This window comes from Oncorhynchus tshawytscha, linkage group LG22, assembly GCF_018296145.1.
Source record: "Oncorhynchus tshawytscha isolate Ot180627B linkage group LG22, Otsh_v2.0, whole genome shotgun sequence".
In the NCBI taxonomy this organism is placed as follows: Eukaryota; Metazoa; Chordata; class Actinopteri; order Salmoniformes; family Salmonidae; genus Oncorhynchus; species Oncorhynchus tshawytscha.
Genome location: NC_056450.1, coordinates 35,894,315 through 35,908,652, shown reverse-complemented (window position 1 = coordinate 35,908,652; position 14,338 = coordinate 35,894,315). Strand labels below are relative to the sequence as shown.

Genomic DNA, 14,338 nt, shown 5'->3' with positions numbered 1-14,338 from the left:
GATGGCAGCATTTCACCTCCAATCTGACGCTGCCTGTCTGACATTCCAGTGAAGGGAAGTCTTAACAGTACAGCATGCAATGACATTCTAGACGTTTCTGTGTTTACAACTTTGTGGCAACAGTTTGGGGAAGGCCATTTCTTGTTTCAGAATGACAATGCCCCTGTGCACAAAGAGAGGTCCATACAGAAATGGTTTGTCGAGATCAGTGTGGAAGAACTTGACTGGCATGCACAGAGCCCTGATCTCAACCCCATCGAACATCTTTGGGACAAATTGGAAGTCAGACTGCGAGCCAGGCCTGATCACCCAACGTCAGCGCCTGACCTCACTAATATACTTGTGGCTAAATGGAAGCAAGGCCCCGCAGAAATGTTCCCACATCTAGTGGAAAGCCTTCCCAGACGAGTGGAGGCTATTACAGCAGCAAAGGGGGGACCAACTCCCTATTAATGCCCAGGTGTCCACATACACATAATCACGTGTCCACATACTTTTGGTCAAGTAGTGTCCCTTTGTTGTCAACATGTCATCATGACATAAGTCACTGTGAGGATTAGGGCCTTCGTAGGGGTCAGGGTTGGAGTTTTCACAGTGGTGAGGGTTGGGGCCTTCACAGTGGTGAGGGTTTTGGCTTGGGGCCTTTGTAGTGGTGCGGGTTGGGCCTGGGTGCTTTGTCGTGGTGAGAGTTGGGGCCTGGGTAGTGGTGAGTCTTGGGGCCTGGGGTAGTGGTGAGGGTTGGGGCTTTGTAGTGGTGAAATGAGCGCCTTCAATTACCCTAAGACCTGTTACCCAGTACATTAGTCTATATTCTCCTCTGAAGAATCATGTTCTGTATAGTTTAACATTCCTATTGAGTTTACCTATATCTTTCTATAGGACTAATGTCCAGAACAGCTGGGAGATATTTAGTGAACCTTTAGTGAAATGCCTGATTCCAGCAGCGTTGACCTATATGTCTTTCTATACCACTCCATAATTCCATTTCTTACAGACTTCTGGGACGGTCCCTTGAGGGACACCGGCGGCCAGGAACTCTGTCCTACCATTTCAAAGATCCAAAACATGACAGCCTTGGTCCACCTTGACACCCAAATGTGATAAGCAACCAGCTGTTAGACACTCCACAATGTACCTAAATCACATAGGTTTCAAACCACTTTGCCATGGCCTACAAGGAGCTATTATGGATACTGCTGATAAAATAACAATATAGTTCAATTCTATTTAAATTACTGTATATAACAATTGTGAAGACAAATAATATTCAGTAGTTGATTAGGTAAATACACTGAGAAGAAAACCTAAAAAATCAGGAAGTCACACTGAAATACACATACTGTTAAACACAGCTCAACACAACTCAACCCAAAACAACTCAATCTAACCCATCACAACTCAACACAACCCAACACAACTGAACATCCCAACACATCTCAGCCCAACACAGGTTGACCCATTGCAAACCGTTCTAAAGACCAGTTTTTGCTTAGTCATTATGACATATTGTGTGTAGATTGATGAGGAAACTTTTTTTTTTTTAAATTAATTTTAGAATTAGGATATAACGTAACAAAATGTGGAAAAAGGGGAAGGGGTCTGAATACTTTCCGAATACACTGTACATACTGCTTGAGTACATTCATGGCTGGCACTTTGGGCTCTGCAGATAAGCCCCGTATTACACTGGACCTGGACCCATCTCAGCCAGGACAACCAGCGGTGACCCCAGATGGCCAAAAGCCAACAGAAAGCTGGTTGCAACAGACTGGATCCGTCACCAGTAGATATATGGTTTAACAAATTAGAGGTTTTGAATCTGCTTTATATCCTGCAATAAGATAAAGGATTCCGTGCTGAGTTATTATCGGTTTCCTTCATGTCAGCAGTGACAGCTAAACCACACTGCGGGTGGTAAGGTAATCTAGTCAGAACATCAGTTCAAGCACATGTGGTCTGTTCAATGAGTACATTCTCAGAGTGCTTACGTTGGCTTGGTTACAGAGCAATGAGAACCTAAATACATGTGGTTGAAAGTGTGTGTGTGTGTGTGGGGGGGGGTTGCGGCGTCAACTGTAAAATGGAAAAGGGCCCACTCTACACACCTGTTTTGCTCTCAGATCCTTTATACAAATAAATGTTTGCTTATTGAAAGCAATATCAGGCAACAACTTTTTTATCCTATTACATTTGTGACTGGCGAGAGCTGATACAGGGCTAATACAGTATACTCTCTTCCCTGTGTGTGTCTGAGACTGATACAGGGCTAATACAGTATACTCTCTTCACTGTGATCAAGTCATTACTAAAGATAAACATGCCTGTATTGTTAAACCTGCCAATGTGTCCTTTTACTGTCCTGTGAGCATGGAGCACATTGAGAGGTTATAGTGTTGTGAGCACATGTACCCTTGGTTCCCCCTAGGAGTTATATTGGTGTGTATTTAGTGTGTGTGTGTGTGTGTGTGTGTGTGTGTGTGTGTGTGTGTGTGTGTGTGTGTGTGTGTGTGTGTGTGTGTGTGTGTGTGTGTGTGTGTGTGTGTGTGTGTGTGTGTGTGTGTGTGTGTGTTTGTGTGTGTGTGTGTGTGTGTGTGTGTGTGTGTTTGTGTATGTGTGCGCCCATATGGGGAATTCAGAAGTGGTCTCTGTAGTAGCTGTAGCCCTCCTCTCACCCTGGTCCAGTCAGCCAGCCACACTGCTCTCTGATCCACAGCACCACTGCAGTAAGGTGAGGGAAGGACGGAGGGGCACTCAGCCAGCCACACAGCTCTCTGATCCACAGCACCACTGCAGTAAGGTGAGGGAAGGACGGAGGGGCACTCAGCCAGCCACACAGCTCTCTGATCCACAGCACCACTGCAGTAAGGTGAGGGAAGGACGGAGGGGCACTCAGCCAGCCACACAGCTCTCTGATCCACAGCACCACTGCAGTAAGGTGAGGGAAGGACGGAGGGGCACTCAGCCAGCCACACAGCACCACTGCTCAATGGAGGGGCAGTCACTCAACCTGATCCACAGCACCACTGCAGTAAGGTGAGTTTGTGTGTGCATGTTGATTGTTGTCTGTGTGATTGTGTGTTTGTGTGTTTGTGTGATTGTGTGTCAAGGCCAATGGGATCCTCTACTAAAAAGGTAAGACAGGTAACCATGAATCATCAATGAATCCGTTTTCTAAAACGTATTTTGGTTGACGTCATTTTTAATGCTTGAGTATGTAGTGCAAAATGCAATGAAAAAATAGCACATTTGTGAAACCATAGTTTTTTTTTCTGCATATCATATAGGATTGAGATTTTATATGTACTTAGACACCAATTATATATCTACGCCTACAAAATGTGCATTAATACGTCTTGCAGGCATGGCTTGGGTATTGCAAAACAGGATAATTTTTTATGATAATGCATGATATGATGAAACACTAAAAGTAGTCTAAATTTATAAGTAGAACTTTTCAATATTGACTGTGAAAAACGATCAATTGTGATTGTGAAACACACATTGCTTCCTTTTGTTAAATACTTTAAAGATTGGAAATAAATATAAAAAATAGTGTTCCTACAAAATCAGTTCTAATGTTATTTATTTTTTGTTCAAACATTAAATTAAATCTATGACATAACCTAAATGAATAACATTGGAACTGATTTGGGGTGGCAGGGTAGCCTATTGGTTAGGGGTGGCTGGGTAGCCTAGTGGTTAGGGGTGGCTGGGTAGCCTAGTGGTTAGAGCGTTGGACTAGTCACCGGAAGGTTGCAAGTTCAAACCCCCGAGCTGACAAGGTACAAACCTGTCGTTCTGCCCCTGAACAGGCAGTTAACCCAATGTTCCTAGGCTGTCATTGAAAATAAGAATTTGTTCTTAACTGACTTGCCTGGTTAAATAAATTAAAATTGTAGGAGCACCACTTAAATTTTTTATTTTTTATTGACAATTGTGAAATAAACTCTACACTCTACATACTCTACATACATACATACATACATACAGTATGCATCTGTTTCAGAACATTTTATTATACAATAATTCAAAATGGGGTAACTTTTGGGGTAACTCATTTTAAGTCCAACAGAATTGGATATTTGTACTGTAATAGTTTACATTATTTACATAGGCAATTATAATACATTGTTGTTGAATTAATTGAATGTATCTTTATTGTCTACATGTTAATTAGGCATTTACAGTATACTGCTACAATTACAGCAACGTGTTCTTTCACCACACAGTGCCGTATGATGGGGATAATCATTTCCTGATTAGGTTTGTTATGAACCACTGTTGCTGAGTTTTCAGCAGTCGGTGTGATTATTTGCTCATTTATTTGAACTCAGCCTTCACAAAACATACAAATCTTTGAGAAGTATTTAGGCTGTCACGTATAGGATAACCAGGCCATACAGAAATACATGTCCGGAGGAATCCAAGTAATACACCCTGTCATTAAAAATACTCCACTGATAATTCTGAACACCTGCAACAAGTCTACATAACATTTCATCTAGAGGTCGACCGATTAATCAGAATGGTCGATTAATTAGGGCCGATTTCAAGTTTTCATAACAATCGGAAATCGGTCATTTTGGGCGCTGATTTGCAGATTTTTTTTGTGTTTTTTTTTTACACCTTTATTTAATCTTTATTTAACCTGGCAAGTCAGTTATTAACACATTCTTATTTCCAATGACGGCCTAGGAACAGTGGGTTAACTGCCTTGTTCAGGGGCAGAACGACAGATTTTCAACTTGTCAGCTCGGGGGATCCAATCTTGCAACCTTAACTAGTACAACGCAATAACGACCTGCCTCTCTCTCGTTGCACTCCACAAGGAGGCTGCCTGTTATGCGAATGCAGTAAGCCAAGGTAAGTTGCTAGCTAGCATTAAACTTATCTTATAAAAAACAATCAATCATAATCACAAGTTAACTACACATGGTTGATGATTATTACTAGATATTATCTAGCGTGTCCTGCGTTGCATACAATCTGACTGAGCATACAAGTATCTGACTGAGCGGTGGTAAGCAGGCGTGTAAACATTCATTCAAACAGCACTTTCATGCATTTTGCCAGCAGCTCTTCATTGTGCGTCAAGCATTGCGCTGTTTATGACTTCAAGCCTATCAACTCCCGAAATGAGGCTTGTGTAACCGAAGTGAAATGGCTAGCTAGTTAGCCGCGCTAATTGCTGGTTCGAGCCCAGGGAGGAGCTAGGAGAGGGACGGAAGCTATACTGTTACCCTGGCAATAGTAAAGTGCCTATAAGAACATCCAATAGTCAAAGGTTAATGAAATACAAATGGTATAGGGAAATAGTCCCGTAATTCCTATAATAACTACAACCTAAAACTTCTTACCTGGGAATATTGAAGACTCAGTTAAAAGGAACCACCAACTTTCATATGTTCTCATGTTCTGAGCAAGGAACTGAAACGTTAGCTTTCTTACATGGCACATATTTTACATGGAACATATTGCACTTTTACTTTATTCTCCAACACTTTGTTTTTGCATTATTTAAACCAAATTGAACATTTTTCATTATTTATTTGAGGCTAAATTGATTTTATTGATGTATTATATTACGTTAAAATAAGTGTTCATTCAGTATTGTTGTAATTGTCATTATTACAAATAAATAAATAAAAACCGGCCGATTAATCGGTATCGGCCTTTATGGTCCTCCAATAATCGGTATCGGTATCAGCGTTGAAAAATCATAATCGGTTGACCTCTACTTTCATCTAATCCCATAATTGTTCTTCACCCCATGTGATACTGTAAAATGGTAGGTTTTGTATTAGTGTGCATGAGTGCGCGTTGTACGGAGACTGGGTGGTCAGTTTCCTGCTGAAGCAAACCAGCTCAAATTAGAATCCTACATCTGTAGTGTGTTTACATCAATAGTAGTTTGTTGTGAATTGTACAGAGGCATTGATTGGACCATAGCAATCATTAACCCATGGCTCTCTGATTGTCAGATTTGAGAGACAGAAAGAGAGAGTTGATTGAGCTGGGCCTTGATGAGCTGATGGAGCTGACGGCGCAGAGCCTGAGCCACCTAGAGATTAAAGAGCACTTCAACATCATCAAGGAAATCGGCTGGGGGGAGTATGACAAGGTGCTGCTGGTCACCCATCGCTGCAGGGGTAAGTAGCCTACTCATAGTTTAATAGGTTGAAATACTATTAGCTTTTCTTTGGTTCAATGACACAATGAAAGATTAATTTATTTCAAGTAACTTGAAAGTGGTTGAAAGTTTTCACATCAAAGTATCCTTAGAATTGGCTTCCTAGTGTAGACTACTGCCAATTCTGGCAAAAAAAATCTGTTAATATAATTTATACCGATACAATGTATTCTGTCTTCTAACAGTGTTTTCTGGTCAAAAACCTCATATGGTCAGTGGTCACATTCGGAAAGTTGTTCTGAAAATGTAAATAGAAACTGTGGATGATTTGCAGGAACACCGATGGCCTCCACCAAGCTCCGGGGATTCCTACGGGAGTATTGCATCTCCTTGCACCTGTCCTGCCACTCCTGCATTGTGGGTCTCTTCGGAATTGCCTTCCAATCCAATGAGCGCTATGGCTTTGCCCAGGAGCTTGTTATTGGGAGGGAAAGTAAAAGAGTAAACTTAACTCATTGTTTAATTTTGATGTAGTAAATCTGTGACCTATAAAGTGTTTAAGAAAACAATTAAAAGGTGCATGTTATCAATGTTATTCCTTTAAGTATCCATAAAGCTCAATGTGTTGTCAAAAAAATTCCATATGGACTGTACAGTCTTCTAATTCACATGTTAGACAGGTACAATGACCCCAGAACAAATGGTGTAGCCATGTTGCAAGGCACACTATCCATAACCCACTGCGTGGGTGTGCATTGCATTATGGGTAGTGTAGGCTTTATGTTATTAACACAAACAACACACCACTCCTCTGCTCCCAGGTAGGTATCCCAGAGTGTGCTGTGAAGCGCTGTGTCCTTCAGATCACCAGTGCCCTGGAGTTCATCCACGAGCACGGTCTGGTCCACCACGACATCAAGCCTGGGAACATCCTGCTGCTGGGTCAGTGCATTTGGAAAGTATACAGACCCCTTCCCCTTTCCCACATTTTGTAACAGCCTTATTCTGAAAAATATAAAAGGAAAAAAAAAGGTTTTTAGATATGTTTGCAAATGTAAAACTGAAATATCCCAATTAAATAAGTATTCAGACCCTTTGCTCAGTACTTTGTTGAAATCCATTCCAGGTGACTACCTCATGAAGCTGGTTGAGAGAATGCCAAGAGTGTGCAAAGCTGTCATCAAGGTGAAGGGTGACTACTTTGAAGAATCTCAAATATACAATATGTTTTGATTTGTTTAACACTTTTTTTGGACTACAAATCATATCAAAGTTTATTTGTCACGTGCGCCGAATACAACAGGTCACCTTACAGTGAAATGCTTACTTACAGGCTCTAACCAATAGTGCTATTTCATGTGTTATTTCATAGTTTTGATGTCTTCACTATTATTCTACAATGTCAAACATTTTAAAAATAAAGAGAAACCCTGGAATGAGTAGGTGTGTCCAAACTTTTGACTGTGGTTCTATGATAATACTAGCCTGGCACACCTGTATTTGGGGAGTTTCTCCCATTCTTCTCTGCAGATCCTCTCAAGCTCTGTCAGGTTGCATGGGGAGCGTTGCTGCACAGCTATTTTCAGGTCTCTCCAGGGATGTTCGATCGGGTTCAAGTCCGGGCTTTGGCTGGGCCACTCAAGGACATTCAGAGACTTGACCTGAAGCCACTCCTGCGTTGTCTTGGCTGTGTGCTTAGGGTCGTTGTCCTGTTGGAAGGGGAACCTTCGCCCCAGTCTGAGGTCCTGAGAGCTCCCGAGCAGGTTTTCATCAAGGATCTCTCTGTACTTTGCTCCGTTCATCTTTGCCTCGATGCTGACTCGTTTCCCAGTCCCTGCCGCTGAAAAACATCCCCCAGCATGATGCTGCAACCACCATGCTTCATCTTAAGGATGGTGCCAGGTTTCCTCCATAAGTGACACTTGGCATTCAGGCTAAAGAGTTCAAACTTGGTTTCATCAGACCAGAGAATCTTGTTTCTTATGGTCTGAGAGGCTTTAGGTCCCTTTTGGAAAACTCTGTGTGGGCTGTCATATGCCTTTTACTGAGGAGTGGCATCTGTCTGGTCACTCTACCACAAAGGCCTGATTGGTGGAGTGTTGCAAAGATGGTTGCACTTCTGGAAGGTTCTCCCATCTCCACAGAGGAAATCTAGAGCTCTGTCAGAGTGACCATCACCTCTCTGACTAAGGCCCTTCTCCCCTGATTGCTCAGTTTTGGCTGCCAGCCTGCTCTAGGAAGAGTCTAGGTGGTTCCAAACTTCTTCCATTCAGGAATGATGGAGGCCACTGTGTTCTTGGGGACCTTCAATGCTACAGAAATGTTTTGGTACCCTTCCCCAGATCTGTGCCACGACAAAATCCTGTCTCAGAGCTCTACGGACAATTCCTTCCACCTCATGGCTTGGTTTTTGCTCTGACATTCACTGTTAACTGTGGTACCTTATATAGACAGGTGTGTGACTTTTCAAATCATGTCCAATCAATTGAATTTACCCCAGATGGACTCCATTGACGTTGTGGAAACATCTCAAGGAGGATCAATGGAAACAGGATGCACCTGAGCTCAATTTCAAGTATCATAGCAAAGGGGCTGAATAGTTATGTAAATAAGGTATTATTTACTGTTTTTTTATTTGTAATAAATTTGCTAAAATGTCTAAAAACCTGTTTTTTCGCTTTGTCATTATGGAGTATTGTGTGTAGATTGCTGAGGATTTTTATATATTTTTATCAATTTTATAATTATGCTGTAACGTAACAAAATGGGGAAAAAGTCAAGGGATCTGAATACTTTCCAAAGGCACCGTAATATATATATATACACACACACACATGCACATAGTTTCAAATGTATGTGGACACCCCTTAAAATTTGTGGTTTTGGATATTTCAGCCACACCCATTGCTGACAGGTGTATAAAACCGAGCACAGAGCCACACAATCTCCATAGACAAACATTGGCAGTAGAATGGCCTTACTGGAGAGCTCATTAACTTTCAACGTGGCACTGTCATAGCATGCCATGCTAGAGCTGCCCCGGTCAACTGTAAGTGCTGTTATTTGAAGTGGAAACGTCTAGGAGCCACAACGGCTCAGCCGCAAAATGGCAGGTCACACAAGCGCACATAACGGGACCGCCGAGTGTTGAAGTACGTAGCGTGTAAAAATCATCTATCCTCGGTTGCAACACTCACTACAGAGTTCCAAACTGTCTCTAGAAGTAACGTCAGCACAAGAACTGTTCGTCATGAAATAGGTTTCCATGGCCGAGCAGCCACATGCAAACCTAAGATCACCGTGCGCAATGCCAAGCGTCGGCTGGAGTGGTGTAAAGATTGCCACCGTTGGACTCTGGAGCAGTGGAAACGCGTTCTCGGGAGTGATGAATTATCATTGATGGTCAATATGTCAACTACAGTATATATATAAGTGGATTCTAATGTTAGAATGTTTTGCAAAAATGGAACGCCTGTTAAACCAGTATTTTCCATTAGTCATCCTAACACGACATAACAGTGCACACGATTTGGTCATCTAATACTTTGGCAGTTTCCTCAATCACAACATTTACCACATTCCTGTACAGCATGCCATTGATGCGGTGGACTGTTTGCACATCATTGATTTCACCAAGCAGAAGCACTACCAATTAATACATCTCTTCTGTTATGGAAAATCAACAAAACTGAGCCTTTGTCACAGCCAAAGGCCTCCCCATTACAGAAATCAACAGAACTGGGCCTTTGTCACATCCCAGCCTGGTCTCATAGACATGACATTACATGGATAAAAGTCAATCAGAGACAGTGAAATTAGTATGATATGCTACGTTTGGTATGGTTACATAAGAATGATGGCTACTTAACCTTTTTACATGTGAGTTCCAAATATCATTAATGGCCGCCCCAGCGTGAGTTTTTTCTATGTGTGTGATGTCAGAATGTGATTGTTACGCAACATGGACAGTTAACCCGCACTACCCTCAAACCAAGGCACGCTGCCTGTTAATTATCTAAAGGCTATGTTTCAACTTCTCAATTTCTAATTATTTTCTAACAACAGTTTGAATTGAGGTATGTTCCGCCTCCTCATCAATTCGCATAAGAAGTTGCCCATTTCACTGTTGCGGACAATTTATGTTTGAGGCTTTACTCAACTGGACAAACACGAGATCCCAAGCACTTCCCCAGATCAAGTATGCAGAAATTTTTGCATCTCTAGTCAGAACCCTTTTAACTAACCATTCCCATAACACAAACTTTTTCCACCTGACAAAGTTTCTGTCTGGCACCTGTGGCGGAAGAATCAGAATTAGCTGTGTAACATAGATCATTAAGATGTCTTATCTGCATAGTATACTTATGTGATATTCTTGTTATTAGAATGTATCCCTTCGGACTCTGGTATTGGCAGTTGCACTTCTTCCCTCAGCTGGGGCTCAGTCACCTGGGGCCCGGTCACCTGGGGCTCAGTCACCTGGGGCCCAGAGAGGGGAGAGGTCAGGCTTGTCTTTCACATGTCCCTGGTGCTAATCAGAATATCAGAAAGGGAAGAGGACAGGAGGGAACATTGTCTTCATACAGTGAGGGAAAAAAGTATTTGACCCCTCTGCAAAACATGACTTGGTGGCAAAACCCTTGTTGGCAATCACAGAGGTCAGATGTTTCTTGTAGTTGGCCACCAGGTTTGCACACATCTCAGGAGGGATTTTGTCCCACTCCTCTTTGCAGATCTTCTCCAAGTCATTAAGGTTTTGAGGCTGATGTTCAGCTCCCTCCACAGATTTTCAATGGGATTAAGGTCTGGAAACTGGCTAGGCCACTCCAGGACCTTAATGTGCTTTTTCTTGAGCCACTCCTTTGTTGCCTTGGCCGTGTGTTTTGGGTCATTGTCATGCTGGAATACCGATCCACGACCCATTTTCAATGCCCTGTCTGAGGGAAGGAGGTTCTCACCCAATATTTGACGGTACATGGCCCCGTCCATCGTCCCTTTGATGCGGTGAAGTTGTCCTGTCCCCTTAGCAGAAAAACAACCCCAAAGCATAATGTTTCAACCTCCATGTTTGACGGCGGGGATGGTGTTCTTGGGGTCATAGGCAGCATTCCTCCTCCTCCAAACACAGCGAGTTGAGTTGATGCCAAAGAGCTCCATTTTGGTCTCATCTGACCACAACACTTTCACCCAGTTGTCCTCTGAATCATTCAGATGTTCATTGGCAAACTTCAGACGGGCATGTATATGTGCTTTCTTGAGCAGGGGGACCTCGCGGGCGCTGCAGGATTTCAGTCCTCCACGACATAGTGTGTTACCAATTGTTTTCTTGGTGACTATGGTCCCAGCTGCCTTGAGATCATTGACAAGATCCTCCCGTGTAGTTCTGGGCTGATTCCTCACCGTTCTCATGATCATTGCAACTCCACAAGGTGAGATCTTGCATGAAGCCCCAGGCCGAGGGAGATTGACAAGGCTTGTATTTGGGGTGATGATCTGTGAGGTGATAACATTTTATTTGCTTTGTGATTTGTCAAAAACTGTAAACAACTTGTCAAGTAATTTGCTTCGGTTCTTGTATTCACTGTAACAAGTACATCGAAGATTTGTAATATGCTGCAAAGTGGCCAAACTAAGTTAATATTTTTCATGCAATGGGAGCTGCCATCTTTAACTTTGACTTTGTTTATTTGCATCTTATAGTGAATGGCATTCTGGGATCAGGAAGTTCTCGCTTGTCAAACATAAACAAACATGGCTGCCACCATAGAAAAATGTAGCTGCTGTTAGCTTAGCTGACACGCATCTCTTTTCTAAACAATATTACATTTCTTCCTTGTGCTCACCAGAGATGTGGTACATATTAATCAAGTCTGTCAGGTCGCTAACTTATGTTTTATGTCAGAGGAACCAATTATTTAGACTGATTTATGGAATGAGTTTGGCTGTGGATGTTTGGATGAAGTTCACATTTATCATTTACAATAAAAAATGAAATTGAGGAATAAAGTTTTGAAGACCTTTATTTTCCATCCCTACCAAACATTATTTAGATTATTTTCAGACAACAATTCTGATTAGACGCGTTTGTTGCATCATATTTTCTGTTGCTACTGTTCCAATCACATATTTGCGATGGTACATCCTTTTAGCTAACCCTTCCCATAACCCTAACCTAAACCCTTTAACCTAACTCCTAAATTTAACCCTAATCTTAACCCCTAACCCTAACCCCTAGCCTAGCTAATGTTAACCACCTAGCTAGATGCATGATTCTTGTAAAAACTCGTAACATATTGTACGTTTTTTCAATTTGTAACATATAATACGAATTGTAATTCGTAACATATCATACAAAATGGGTGCTGGACATCCACAAATGAATACATACCATACGAAAAGTAACATATACTAAATGGAGTGTCTCGATTTGCGTATAGAATAATACGAAATGCTCTGACACCAGGTTGCACAGCCACCAGCCTCCCCATTACACCAATCAAAAGGCACCTGTGATGAGATAAAGAAACATTTCACAGCAGTTTGCTCCACCTACTTTGTCCAAGGCCAACAAAGCTGTCTATGAAAATTACAGCAACCGGCCACGGCAGGCTAGTGATGTCAGAGCTGTTGTTTTGAATATCTAGTGGAAGAGGTTAGCTGGTTGACATTTCAGCAGTTACTTCCACAAACTGCAGGGTCTTAGTTAATTGCCTTTTAATTTATATATTAATTGCAGTATAATTAAATGCAATAAAATGAATCGTTTTAACATTTTTTTATCCATAAGTTTAAATATTCAATTAACTTCAGTAACTCGTATTATTTAATTTCAGATTGTAAATGGTAAAACACACTGTTGCTGTTCAAGCCCTCAGAAGATCTATTTACTATGAACGAGGTAGTGATAAACCATGAACCATTTTGTCATGACTGCAGCCTCAGTGCTGTTAGACAAACCACATAACGTAACGCCATACACTGTCATTATCTTTAAACGCATGCTTTATGCAATCAAAAAAGCTAAGTCAAATTGAAATCCGTACCAAAATACAGAGGCTGCAGAGATTGCTGTCAAATTAATTCCAAGTGTGCACTATGGATGCTCTGAAGTGACAAAAAGCAAGCCCAGAATGAAAATGTTATCCCCTCGTTTAGATATTGGTATGTACTCTGTTCTATTTCTGTTTATATGCAACCTCCCCCCCCCCCTTTTCGTGATATCCAATTGATAGTTACAGTCTTGTTCCATCGCTACAACTCCCATACGGACTCGGGAGAGAGCAGTTCATCCTCGGAAACACAACCTCGCCAAGCTGCACTGCTTCTTGATTTGACTTGGAAGCCAGCCGCATCAATGTGTTGAATGAAACACTGTACACCTGACGACCGTGTCAGCGTGCATGCACCCGGGCCACCACAGGAGCCGCTAGAGCGCGATGACACAAGGACATCACGGCTGGCCAAACCCTCCCCAAACCCGGACGACACTGGGCCAATTGTACGCCGCCTCGTGGGTCTTCCGGTCGCTGCCGGCTGCGGCACAGCCTGGGATCGAACCAGGATCTCCCTGCATCTTTTTTTAATCATGCATCCCTACCTTTACAAGAGCCCCCTGCTAGAGTGGGAGGCTGTGTGTGATGTTTACACATAACACTAGAATCACCATTTAAAAATGAATCCCGCTGGGTATATCCTCAGTCCTGGGACCTCAATGGGCACCGAACAACTCCTGATAGCGCATGTAATGCTCTGAAAGGGTTACGGGTTACGGGATGCTGTTGTACTGCATGTGTCTGCCGTAAAGGGACAACATATATCAGTATTTTCATAAGAAACACCACAGCTGGTCATGGGAATATTTTTTTGTAGGTGTAACAGGCTGTGTGTCACAGAATCATTTTTGTTTGCCTGAGAGAATGTGATGTGATGGTAAATGGCTTTTTATGCTGTGTATCAAACTATAGCTGTTCAAAAACATACAATTTAATACACAACACCAAAGCAATCTCCTATGTCTTGAACACCTGATTCTGTTTCCAGTCAGTCCTGTTTACAGTAGATAATATTACAGTCTAACTAAGGTTAATCTATTGTCCTTTTTCACAGTATTGTCAACTCTTACCTACAGTATGTGCATGTCCCTTCACTGTTTTCACTTCTCTAAACTGTAATAGTTTTTGGAGCACTGTAAACCTTGAAAATATGTAG

The 14,338-nt window shown here is 42.0% G+C and overlaps 1 long non-coding RNA gene across 1 annotated transcript; it reads left to right on the top strand.

The window, feature by feature from the left end:
- The first annotated feature begins 2,655 nt into the window (after positions 1 to 2,655).
- LOC121840508 lies at positions 2,656 to 6,869 on the top strand. Its single transcript, XR_006079681.1, has 3 exons — positions 2,656 to 2,935; positions 5,982 to 6,149; positions 6,465 to 6,869. It is a non-coding gene; the product is annotated as an uncharacterized LOC121840508 (long non-coding RNA).
- Positions 6,870 to 14,338: the final 7,469 nt, after the last annotated feature.